Genomic DNA, 12,841 nt, shown 5'->3' with positions numbered 1-12,841 from the left:
CTTATTTCCTTTGCAAGGACCCTGTGTTGTGGCCTAATGATCCGAACTTTATTTATTTTAAAGAGAAAGCACAGAAAATTGGCATTTCAAGCGATACTTTGCGTTTATTGTCAAAAATTGAACGTTTATTTGAATTATTTAAATACATAAATAATGATTTCATTACAAGAAACCTTACTGGTTCACGAACGCACAACTCAAACGTGTTTTAAGAATTTTGGAATCGATTTAACCTCAAGCCTTTATTAGGACGCTTATCAAACTTATATCATTGAATGAGTTGGGTATTAGGGACATAATTTTTTTCGTTTAATAAGTGTTAAATATATTTTTTTGAAAATAAAGGAATCATAATTAATATTTCAAAACTAATACTAACTACTACTAATACTGTTACTAGTTAACAACTAGTGTTACAGGATTTGTCCTAAAATATAAATACATAGTAAGCACTTTTTAAAAATACTGGTAGAAAATTGACTTTATCTTGGAAGACAGCAACATTGCTTTCGTTATCCTTTATGGGCGTGTTATACACCAAGTCCTTCATTCTGCTGCAAAAGAAGAATATACAAATAATTAAGTCTAGTGAACAAGAGGCCCATGGGATGGGACGTCCTCGTCTAATCAAATGCTGTCACTTGAGAGTTTTATTTGAGAAGTTGTCTACATGAGGAAGGCTCCATCATGTTGAAAACACGTGTTACGATTATTAAGTATTATTAAGTAACGGGACATGTTCAAAAGTTCTTCATTAACTTCTCTTAACAAAACATGACGTACAATATATGTAAGCCAATTTATGAGAATGTAGAGACCTATAACATATTCCTCATGTCAGCTAATACCTTAGTAAAAACTTACCATGTGGATTGTGCATAGCCCATACATTGTAAATAACACGTTCTCTAGTAAATTGTTACTCATAACTAAACATTACCTTCTGAAGTAAGTTTAGTTGGGAAACACCTTAGCGTAAAATTCCTAGAGCAAGCCATGAACCTTTCACATATGAAATGGATGAAGATTGTTCTTTAAAATCACGCACAATACATTACATAATTAATATTAGATTAAAATTCGTTTGTCGACATGACAATCTTAAAATCTAGTTTGGAATATTGTCAAACATTCTCTGTAATTTTTCATATTAATAAATACAACGAAGTGTCCTTGGTCGTCCTGTATCTGCCATACTCACGTTAAAACCTTCAACAAAATAACGTTTCAAATTTGTTACCGCGGTTAGACAATCTGTTAAACACTTTATCGGAGGGATCTTGACGGATAATATTAAATTGCCTTGCTTCAGTGATATTGCCTTCAGCAAACACAAAAATAAAGTGAATATTCCACATAAATGAGAAAAAGCGTTACAGCCAAACACATCAGACAGTAAATTTAAGTCAATCATGCGAAAATGTATGCTTACTTCAATTGCTTTGACGAAAAACTAGTAAAATTTTAAAATTAAATAAATATATGAACAGCTGATGTTTCCAAACAATCAGCTGTCTGTTAAACACAAAGCAAAGAATAATATTAGTACAAATAAATACTTGTTATTCAGTAACCAGGTATTTAATACGCCAGTAAATACATTTCACTTGAGGCTTTAGATTACACATTTATTCATCGTAAATACTAATAATACCATACATTGCCATACACTGCCTAACATAATACACTACATGTTTCAATATAAACCATTTTTATTGTTGTTCTAAGAACCATATGAGCCAGTACGGATCGCTCTCACCACTTTTAAGAAAGCAATAATTTCCTTCATTTTTTAACTTGTTTTAATTTATTAATATGTTGTTTGATCTGTAATAACATTGATAAAAAACGTACTTTTAAAGCTTAATAGTAAATTTCTTGTATTAGATAAGTAACAAACGAGTAAATAATTAGGGTCTACATCTTTAAAATAGATAGATTTAAAATATTTATCATAAATTTTACTAAATATACATTTTTAAAGATAGAATATAATACATAAAGTCATATTGTTGATCTATGTATAAGGTTTATAATGAAACATGTATTTTAATAAAAACCCATTAAAACACAAAACAAATACCGAAAACTTATGATTATAACAACAGATAACAATTAGTACAAATAAATAGTTACAAATAGTGACAAATAAAGTTACTATTAATGTCGAAATGATCTACAAAAACGACCTACAACAGATCATAAGTATCCTTTGTAGGTCGTTTCTAAAATATGTAGTACTTTTTGTCGAGTACTGATCCGATTCTTATAGGATTGGGCATCGGGAATTTTCCTTTTTAATTTAATAAAATAATAATATATAGTTTAAACTATATTATGTTTAACAGGTCCAATAACTCTCAATTAAATAGGCACTGATATAAAGTCAAATAGAACAGATTGACTGTTGTTTCGTAACCAATAGTTCACACAATAGTCGAAATAATCTGACATGATTTCCGGTAAAGAATGTATAAGACCTTATTGGAAAACCATTGTAACACAAACATATAACACTCTTACACAGAACCGACAAAATTTACTCAAAATTTGCTACGCTCTAATCTACTATTAAATAATAAAATGCAGAACTAAGAGAAAGTGTATAGGCAATACAAAAACGTCATGAGAATTACTATTAAAATAAAATTAAAAAAATATACATATCATTGCTCTTCCAAATTTTTTATTATATAGTTTCTTTTTAATATTGTATTGGAATTTAAACAGTCGTGGAGTGTTGCCAAAGATGAAGATAATTTCTCCAATGTAAAGGTCTCTGTATATATATTCAGTCACGCTTCTGTTTATTACGAACATATTTAAGCAGATATATAAAATATAAATATACAGTGTGTAATTATACTGAAATTTTTGTAATTAAGTGGTCATGTTGGTACAGTAGTCTAACTCATATAATAATAAGAAAACATATATATGGTTACCTTTATGATTCATAAATGTTATGAAATTTAATTAACTCGCTTTTGATGAAAAGGCTGAAAGATTGTCCTTCTAGAGGGGTATTTTGGATTGTGTTCTGGAATTTAGGAAAGCAAAAAGAATTATCTTACTGTCAGGGAATGATCTGAATTATTGCATATGTTAGGAAAGAAACTGAATGTGATGAGGAGCAATCTAACGTAATCTACGTAGGGGAGCGTTTGATTCAGTACGAATGTTGAGTTTTGCTCTATCTCACCTTCCACTTTGTGCAGCGTCATAAATCTGACAGTCACTGACTTGACTCCTGGATTCTGTTGTCGACAGCCATCTAGTGGGATCCAACATTGTCGGGACGAACATGTTCAAAAACACCACTTAATATCTTGCCAATATCACAGAAAACTACACATAATAAAGATCCCTATATGGTATATCCAGCAGCCTTCCTGTGTAAAACAAATTAAGAGGTTTTTATTGTCTCATCAGGTGAAAAATTAGGTGCTCTACCTTACTTCAGAGATGGTTTAAAGCAGCGTGGAGCACCTGATTACTTTATACATATCATGGATACTGTGGGAAGGGTTGTTTAATGCATATATTAAGATTTGGACAGTGTGGTGAGATACAATTTTGACTATGTCAGACTTCGGGCGCTGCACTAAGCGGAAGAAAAAATGGAGAAACTGGCACTAACGCATTTGGTACTTAAAATCAATAATCTTTACTGGGCGAAATGTAAAAATCTGTTACTAAACTTTTATTGACATAAATTAATGAAACTAATTTCATGTAAACTTATCACTTCTTAGTACTATACTCATAAAATGTATAGTAACGATCATATTGTTATGGTTCTTTGTTTCTAGCGGTGAAATATATAAATAGGTTTGAAGCAATAATGAAAATACTTTTGAAACTAAGAATACACGACATATTTCAGGTAATCATTAACAATTAGTAAAAGTATTGTAATCAAATATCATTTAAACATTTCCTTTAAGTTACTTTATATATAACGTGAAAAAGGCCAAGTATGTTGTATATTAGAAGTTAAAACAAAGAGGAGGTCTGAATGTTTTTGAATCAAAATTAAAATTGGTGAATTTGATCTCCAATAAAATAAATAATGCTAATCGAGTAATTTGAACTAAGTTACTCATAGGGCAAATTCCAGGCGATTGTTATTTGTTAAACATTATTAACTTATTTATATCCTTTGTGATAACATGTATTAACTATGAAATTCAGTGATAATTGAAAAGTTTTATTTTACAATATTGTGAGGGAGAGGACTGTATTTTAAAATGAAAAATTATAATTATTCTACAATAAATAAATACATCTATTACTAAAATATAATAATGATAATACAATATCTTAAACTATAAATATAATGAAAATACAATAAATCCATCCACATGGGATAAATTTTCCCCATCTAAGTATAAAGCAACATTCATTAGCCAAAGTTTTCTAAAGAGTTTACACTCCAAAAGAAAAATAACAAAATCCCTACGTTCAAAAGTGACATTAATATTTTCAAACAAATAACACTTTTTTAACTCTGTGAATATATGAAGTAGCCCTAAATTAGGTTTAATGTAAAAAATACGAAAATTATTATGCTTTTTCATAATATAAATTTACAATAATAATACATGTACTGGATACTTGTCTTAGGGCCACTGAATATGAGTTTAATAACCATGTCTACAAACTTCAAATGTATAGAATGATAAGTTTTCAAATTATATTTTACATTTTTGTATGAAGTATTTTCTTTTTTAATGTAAAAAATACCAACAAGTTAACAGTAACTATTGCTCTTCCATATTTTATGATCAAGTTACTTATTCACGAACACAGTCAGAGGTTTTAATCAAAATTCAATATCGGTTAATTTAATTAGATTACACTTTGATGTAACTAATCACATTACTCTTATTACATGATCATTTCAACTGTAAAACCTCATAAATTAGTTAAGCCTATGTAATGAAATCAGGGTTGTTTAATTATATATATTTAAATCAGCACATAAAGTAAGTTGTTAATATGATATAAATCTATATAAAAAATTATGTCATGTATAATAATATTATGTAACTGTTACGATATCGAAAATACCATCAGTTCCACTATTATGTATTATATTTGCACATAGTAAAGTAAATAATACTACTTCGCAGAAATTAATAGTAACATGTTTAATGAGAAAGAACAAGTTTTCCTCCTACTGAAAGGTTTTGAAACATTTTGAAGATCTGACTATGCCATTTTGTATAGTATTATTCTGTTCCAAAAAAAACAAAAAATAAACATACATAATTATAAAACTACAATTAAACTGTGATTATTCATAAACTACAAACCGTGACTGAAAATTAATTAAATATGTTTAAAAAACTATACAAATAATATTAATATCTATTAATATATCTATAAATATTCTATAAAATATAGAATCAGTGATTAGACATCAATAGATTTTAATGCAATCAGATGTAGAATGTGTTCTCTCAAACATTTAGTTTGTTATTTAAACAGAGTTTGATGCAATACGCTGGTGTAGAATCCGTATAATTTTACGCTAAGTGTTCTTATTTAGATAAATAATATGAAACAATCTAGCACAAAACTAAAACGATTTCCTAACAGCATTCCCTAAATGTTTGGTGTGTTTAAAAATGATCAGAGATAGCCGCTTATCGCATCAGTGTCCAACAATACTGAAGATAAGAAAGATAAAAGAATGATAAGACACTTCTTTGTCCTGTTTACAAATAAAGATAGTGAAATTAGTAATTACGTTAATATTACTCAAAACCTTTTGCTTTTTGGAAATGTCATTGCATTCAATAAGTAATCGTGTTGTGTTATTAGTAGTAAGTAGTATAGGCTAGTAGTTTGTAGACTAATAATTGTTGTGAAAGAAATTACATTATTAGCTGCTGATAGTAAACGGCTTGGACGAAATTTTTGTTCTAAAACACAGCATTTTATACGAGCTTCAATTTGAGGTGTCACAAGGTATTAGTTGCTTGCTATATCAAAAAGTTGGCTTTGGGCACGAGGGGACATGGGGGTGAGCATCCCCGTTTCGAAAATGAATTTTTATTTGTTTCCTAAATTAGTATTATACACTCCCGTTTACAGAATATTTAAAATTTGGGTTATAGTCTTTTAATACGAGTTTGTAATTTTCAAATGAACACCCCGTATAAGGAAAATTCGTCAGGAATACTTATATCTAGTTCAGCGAGATCAACTAGGAAACTCAAACTGCAGCTAAATCTTTAGAATATTATAATTTTACTCTAAGCTTCTAAATATGTAGTCATTGTAATTCACAGCCTGAAAAGCTTTCAAGTAAATGTTAATATACAGTTTAAACTTAGGGTTCAAAGTAAGAGTTAAAGGAGGTTAACTTTCAAACATAGGTAATTATTAAAAAACTCGTTTCCTACTCTAACATTGACAAATCAGTTATAGGTTATGGTGGGTTTTATTACTACATTTTATTGCGTCGTAATGCTGTAGTTTAATGGAATTCTTTAAAAAACTATACATGGCCTCAATCTTAAAATTTACAGATGCATTGTAAAACATGTAGGAAAAACGTATTTAGAATTATTTAAGATGTAAAAATAAATCAGTTTGCTCTAATTCTCAATACCTATCAGTAACGTTCCTCTTTTTAATTTAGAAACTATGCACTTCCATTACCCTGAACGTGGTAAAAATATATTACTAATAAATACAAGGTTTTAAATTGATGCTTTGAAACAAAGTTTGTAATGTAGGCATATAAAGATAAAAAATAAACGTAGTAACATGAGTGGCATAAATATAAATTATTTTTACAGTGCAAGCGACCAAACTATTTTGGTGTATATGTAAACTATTTTTCTTGTTTCCAGTCTGTTAAACATGTTAAGGGCTAGCGTATGCATTTCAAAATGATTATGCATATTAAAGACAAGTAAATAATGAATCAGAAAGTTTTACTTGAAATCAGATGTTTTAAAACACATCCCTTGAATGTCCAAGAGATGAAAAATAACAAGACAAAACTTTTAGAAAGATTAGGCAAGAATTTGAAAATAGGTTAAGTTTTTGCTTGAACAACAATGGCTACCAATTTCAACAAAGGATTTAAACAGTATTCAGTGAATAATTTTTGTTGTTATAAGCAGTAGTACATTAGTTTGTAGACTAATAACTGTTGTGTAAGAAATTCCATTATTAGCTGCTGATACTAAACGGCTTGGCCGATTGAAATATTTCTACCAAAATACAGCATTTTTATGAGCTGTTAGGTGTTACAAGGTATTAGTTACCATTTTAAAATTTATGTTTTTGGGTACGGGAGGGCATGGGGGTGAGCACCCCCATTTTGAAATAAAGTTTTGTCTGTTCCCCAAATTAGTACTGTGTACTCCCGTTTACATAATTTTTATACTTATGCTATAAGTCTTTTAATACGAGTTTAAAGTTTTCTAAGGAACACTCTGTATAATTTTACAGTTGCAGGATTCTTAACAAAAAGCTTGAAATTATCTATAGCCAATAGCTAACTATTAATCTAGTAGGCCATAAAAACTTAAACTGATTGATCAAGAAACGCGATGTGTATTAAACTAAGACATAATCGTATGTTAGTAGCTAGGCCATAAAAACGTTAACCATGTTATCAAAAGTTTCGTATATTTAAAACTAACTTGAGCGCTAAATCTCATAATGAAAGTTATTACAACCAAACATAGGACAAAAAATTTACAATCTTTCGTTTTTTCTGAAAGATATCCAGTTTTGCACTATTTTTTGCATTTGTAAAAGCATTACCGGATAATTTTTCAATGGATTTAAAATTTACTGATTGAGATATTTTAGCGTATGTCAAATACTTTTAATGGATATGGTATATTTGTTTATAGATATTTTAGACTGGGTCTACACTTTTATTTGGGATAATTGAAAAACCTCTTCTTCATATGTGTCCAAAAAATCAAAATCTGTGCATATGTAATATTTCTAATTGATCAGTCAATTAGTTTTAAAGTGAAACCGACAGAGAGTCACATTTTGTAAGAAACAAGCCAAGTGACATACTGTTTAACTTAATCGTGCAATATTTGTCTCTGCCACTTTCACGTGCAACCACGCAGATAGATTTTAGTATTAGTGTACATGAAGGATGATTGTAGCCTTTATAAAATGAATGAACACTTAAAATAATATTATTTACATGATAACTGTACATGGATGTTAAATGAATTGTATTTGTTTTTCACTAATTTCTGTATAATTTATATATAATTATCATTTCTGAATTATTTACATAGTATAATATTTATTTACAATTTAACCGTACGAAAATTGCTGATTATAAAATGACAATCGCATTATCATTTGAATATAATTTTATAGTTAGTCCAGATTTATTCTGGATCAAAGGCGAGAAATTATTTTTGTAATTTTGTTTTTGACCAGAACTAAACCTTAATAATTTTCTTACTTTATTGTGTCAATGTTTGCATTGTTTTAGTGAGATTTAATTTTTATGCAATTCCTAACGTTTTATGGTATTTACATAAGATAAGTCATAATATTTCTAAAGTTAAAATAGGACTGTAAGCCTAAATTGTGTCAATATTACTCCTAAATACATTATATATTTGGACGGTTATTTAATTGAAAGATAGTTGTGTGAAACGTACCTTGTCACTTACGACTGCACTTGGTATTGGGTCAAGGAGTCAAAGTCACCTACTTGCTCCTCCATCAAATTAAATTATTAAAAACCTATGAAGAATATCGTACTTAAATTTAAAACCTTTCAAACAAAGTGACGTAAATATGTTATCTTATTATAAGCGTTTATCTTGCTTTATACATAAAGTAGTAAAAGTATTTAAGTGCAAAACAAACTATGGAATTATAAGCATAGAAATATTAGGATAGAAATGTAGGTTTGCCTTTGTAACAGAAAAATTAGTATTATTTCTGATAATATGCATCAGATAATACAACAACTACAGCCAATGTAATATGCTAATGATTAAATATTCAAAATCAATTACCATTTAGAGAACTCACTATTTAGTTTGGTGGAAAATATCTTGATTATTAGTTGATTATTACAAATTCTTGAAACTGCGAGCAAAATGAACAAAAGTTATTTCAGGCATGAAGTGGAATAACTGATGGGTAGTGTTTTACACAATCAATTACTTCTAGTTAATCCTGAGGATGTGAATGATGAGGCTGCCGGGACGATTATCACCAGGGAAGTTCATTTAATAACCATTCATGTTGGTATTCCGTATAAGACTGAAAGTGATTATTGAGCAAACATTATTTGTTTGTATATATTTAAGCCATACTTTTTTATAACATTTTACATAACAATTATAAGATTCTGAGTGAAATAGAAATATGGAATTTAAATAACAACAACACTATATTAATTGCATTAAAGTGCCCGAAATAAATCTGGCTTTATGTATAAACGTATTCTAGTATGAAGTTAAATAAAATAAAACCTATGAAACATGCGTTATTAGTAAAGGACAAAAAGCGTGCGTCAAACTTTATTGAGAATATAACTATTCTTGTTCCTTAATCCTCAATAATATTCTAAACATATTGCAATATTTATTGTGCACACAATACCTGAAAATACATTACTAGTTATTCTATTCAGGCAATTAAGGACAGCTTCTACGAAAAGACAATACATATAAAATGTATATTATATCGCATTGGCTATATGTGTATCTGTAGTTGGTTGGGGTTTTTTCTATTTAAAGCTAAGTATGTCAAGTTTCGTTTCCTACGTACGTGTCTCTATTTGGTATTCAGGCCAAACAAAACAACAGACCCGTTGAAGGGCTAGAGTGTACAAAAAGAGTATGCAGTAAAGTGTACATGTGTATCCAATTTGTCTTCCGGTATTTTCTTAAAATAATAATTTAAAATATTCATCATTACAAAAAAATAAAATAAAAGTCTAGGAGTAACTTTATAACAAAATAAAATGTTAAATTGAAATATTTAACAACATAATGTACTACATCAAGTGACTATTCTTAAAAGCATAACTATGTACACCAAATATTTATTGTTTTAACCATGTTTCATTTTACTGAGAGACTATGCTGAAATGGGTATGTTTCAATAATGTTTATTCCATATATTGAATTTAATAATCCCAAACAAATATGTATTTTATATGTTTCAGGTGACCCAATTAGTCTTATGGAAAAATCCCATATTTTGGTTGTTCTACAGAGAAGTATATAAATACCGGCCCATCTAATTTTAAATTTAAATTTATTTTTCTATAATATTAAACTGATACATTTTTAATAAGAATATAAATATTTACTATACCAGATGAATATTATTCTTGCATGACATCTGACTTTAGCTCTGAAAGTTTCGATAAACAAAAGTTGAAGAAATTTTTAAAGTTATGAAAATCTGTTGAAATAATTGAAGTTAACGATATCAATATTTTTTACAAGTATAACAAAACAGAAATATACGGGTTAAATAGCTATTGTTTTAGTATAAGTAAAAAGAAAACCTTTTTTTCAAAACTTCATAAAAACTAAAAGCGATAACTAATGAGGTATTTAAAAATTAGCCACCATTGGACTATTAAATTATTGATGCTGTTTGTTTCGAAGTAAAATTTCATTTTGATATAATACAAACATTTGTTTTTTTATCTTTTATTGGTATTTTTTCAGCCACATCAGGAAGAAGATATAAGCTTTACTTTTCTGAAGTCTATCCTAGCAGAGAATTATTAATCGGCATTAAACTTTATCCTATCTCCTTGAGGTGAACCGCACATAAGCCCAATTAGATGATGTCAGATCCTCGGTGTCAATTAGAGAGACAAGGTGACCCAATTACTGAATGAACGCGTCCTATTTGTTGCTTGTGACTATTTGTTGAGTTTGAAAAGAGATTTCTAAAGGAAAAATTCTGAAGAATAATAATTTTTATATATTTACCCTTTTCATCATCGCTGAAATTTTAATAATTGGCTTAGAACTAGTAGAGCCTATCAGTATAGAGGATGGAGAAGTTTAACTTCTTTATGAGTGTCAGACTATTTATATTACAGGGGCTGGAAACACGTATACCCTTTCGGTATATTGCCAGTCTCTTTGTCTATCTCTCTGTCTGTCCATCCAAAATTTTAAAAACATTAACAATATATAGACTTGAAATTGTTGTAGCTTTATTTAGATATGAGAAAAACTGAGTTACATGGAAGTTTGCTATGCCTTAGCAAATAATTTTATTTTGGTCTAATTAGCAGCGGTGATAGCAAGTAAAACATATAAGAATAAATACATTTTTGTAAAGAAACACAATACTTCCAAACGAGGTACACACATGTGACATGTTAACACTTGGAACCTAACTACCTATATGGCAATATTGTACATGAATTTACTTTAAAAATATTTTAAAAGTACACCTTTTAAAATCAAAATTACTTGTTCTTAAATGTGAAGGTTGTTTATAACTAATTTCTTCAGTGTAAGAGAAGAGAAACTTTAAGTACTAATTTGGAGAAGCACAACTTTATAAATAATATATTTTAAATACAAGAAAGGACGAAAATATCCTATATTGAATAAAAATTATGTAATTCCCTTATTTTCAGTCTTAATATATGACAAACTCTGTAGTTTATACTGACAGTATTTAACACTTTAATAAATTCCTGTTGGCATTGCTGTAGTAAAAATATATGGTCGCGAAGGTAAATTATTGTATACGTTATAAAAACCCAACTATAGTTTGTTATATTAAAGGAACAGTTCATCATTTATTTAGAGAAGGCTCAGCAATAGCTTGCATATCTTGTTAAACAGTGTATGTTTATTTAAATAATTTAATTAATGAAAATAAGTAATGTACTGAAAGAACCCTTACTGGTTCACGAAAGCATAACTCAATAAATTAAAAGTGGCTTAAGAAATTTTGAAATGAGTTAGCCTCACCCCTTTATTTTGACGCTTACTAAACTAATTTCATACTATGAGTAGAGTATTCGTGACAGAATTATTTTTTATAAGAGTTACAACACTATTTATAAAAGTAAACAAAAGCTGCTAACTGAGATTATGATAAACATAACAGAAAACAAATTACTAAAATAAATAAACTGTGTATACACAATATATTACTAGTTAAATTAGTTTTTAATTCATGTATACAGTTTAACAGGAAAATTTTTATCCTGTATTTTATGTTATCTATGCCAGAACAAGTTTAACCCTCTATATCTGATTACTCTCTTTGAATTATCTGATGGTTCTTGATTGATATATGAAAACAATACATTGGTGAAGTGTGGGCACTATGAGTTATATTTGAAAAATATTATTAAAATATTTTGAATTCTATTTTATTTCTAAATGTATTTTTACTGGCATGGTTGGAAAGAGCTTTAATGGATGATTTTATATCACGGTAAGTACCCAGTTATAAGAAATTGTTCGTTATTCGATAAACAGTATCTGCTTCACCTGAGCTGGCAGCACTTAACTGCGTAACTGAGTCAGGCAAATATTCTTACGTAAACCTGTTACCTCGATATTGCCTTAATAAACGGCTGATGAACGACTTTTTGCTGCTACCTTACCCCTTTGCTTACTTCCAACATAAAAGTTTAGTTTGAAGAAAAAAAAAAACTCACATAAACGTTCGAAAATGAAACTCTTGTCCACTAAAATTATAAAGTACGTGAAAGTTTTTTTTAACAAAATGAGTACAATAATATGACTTTAAACATGTGTCAGTAACACTTGTATCCTAATAACATTACCTATAGATTTTAAATAGCGTGTTACGTGACCTATGGTTG

The sequence above is a fragment of the Homalodisca vitripennis genome, chromosome 1, assembly GCF_021130785.1.
Source record: "Homalodisca vitripennis isolate AUS2020 chromosome 1, UT_GWSS_2.1, whole genome shotgun sequence".
NCBI classification, from domain to species: domain Eukaryota; kingdom Metazoa; phylum Arthropoda; class Insecta; order Hemiptera; family Cicadellidae; genus Homalodisca; species Homalodisca vitripennis.
This window is presented reverse-complemented; position numbering follows the sequence as displayed.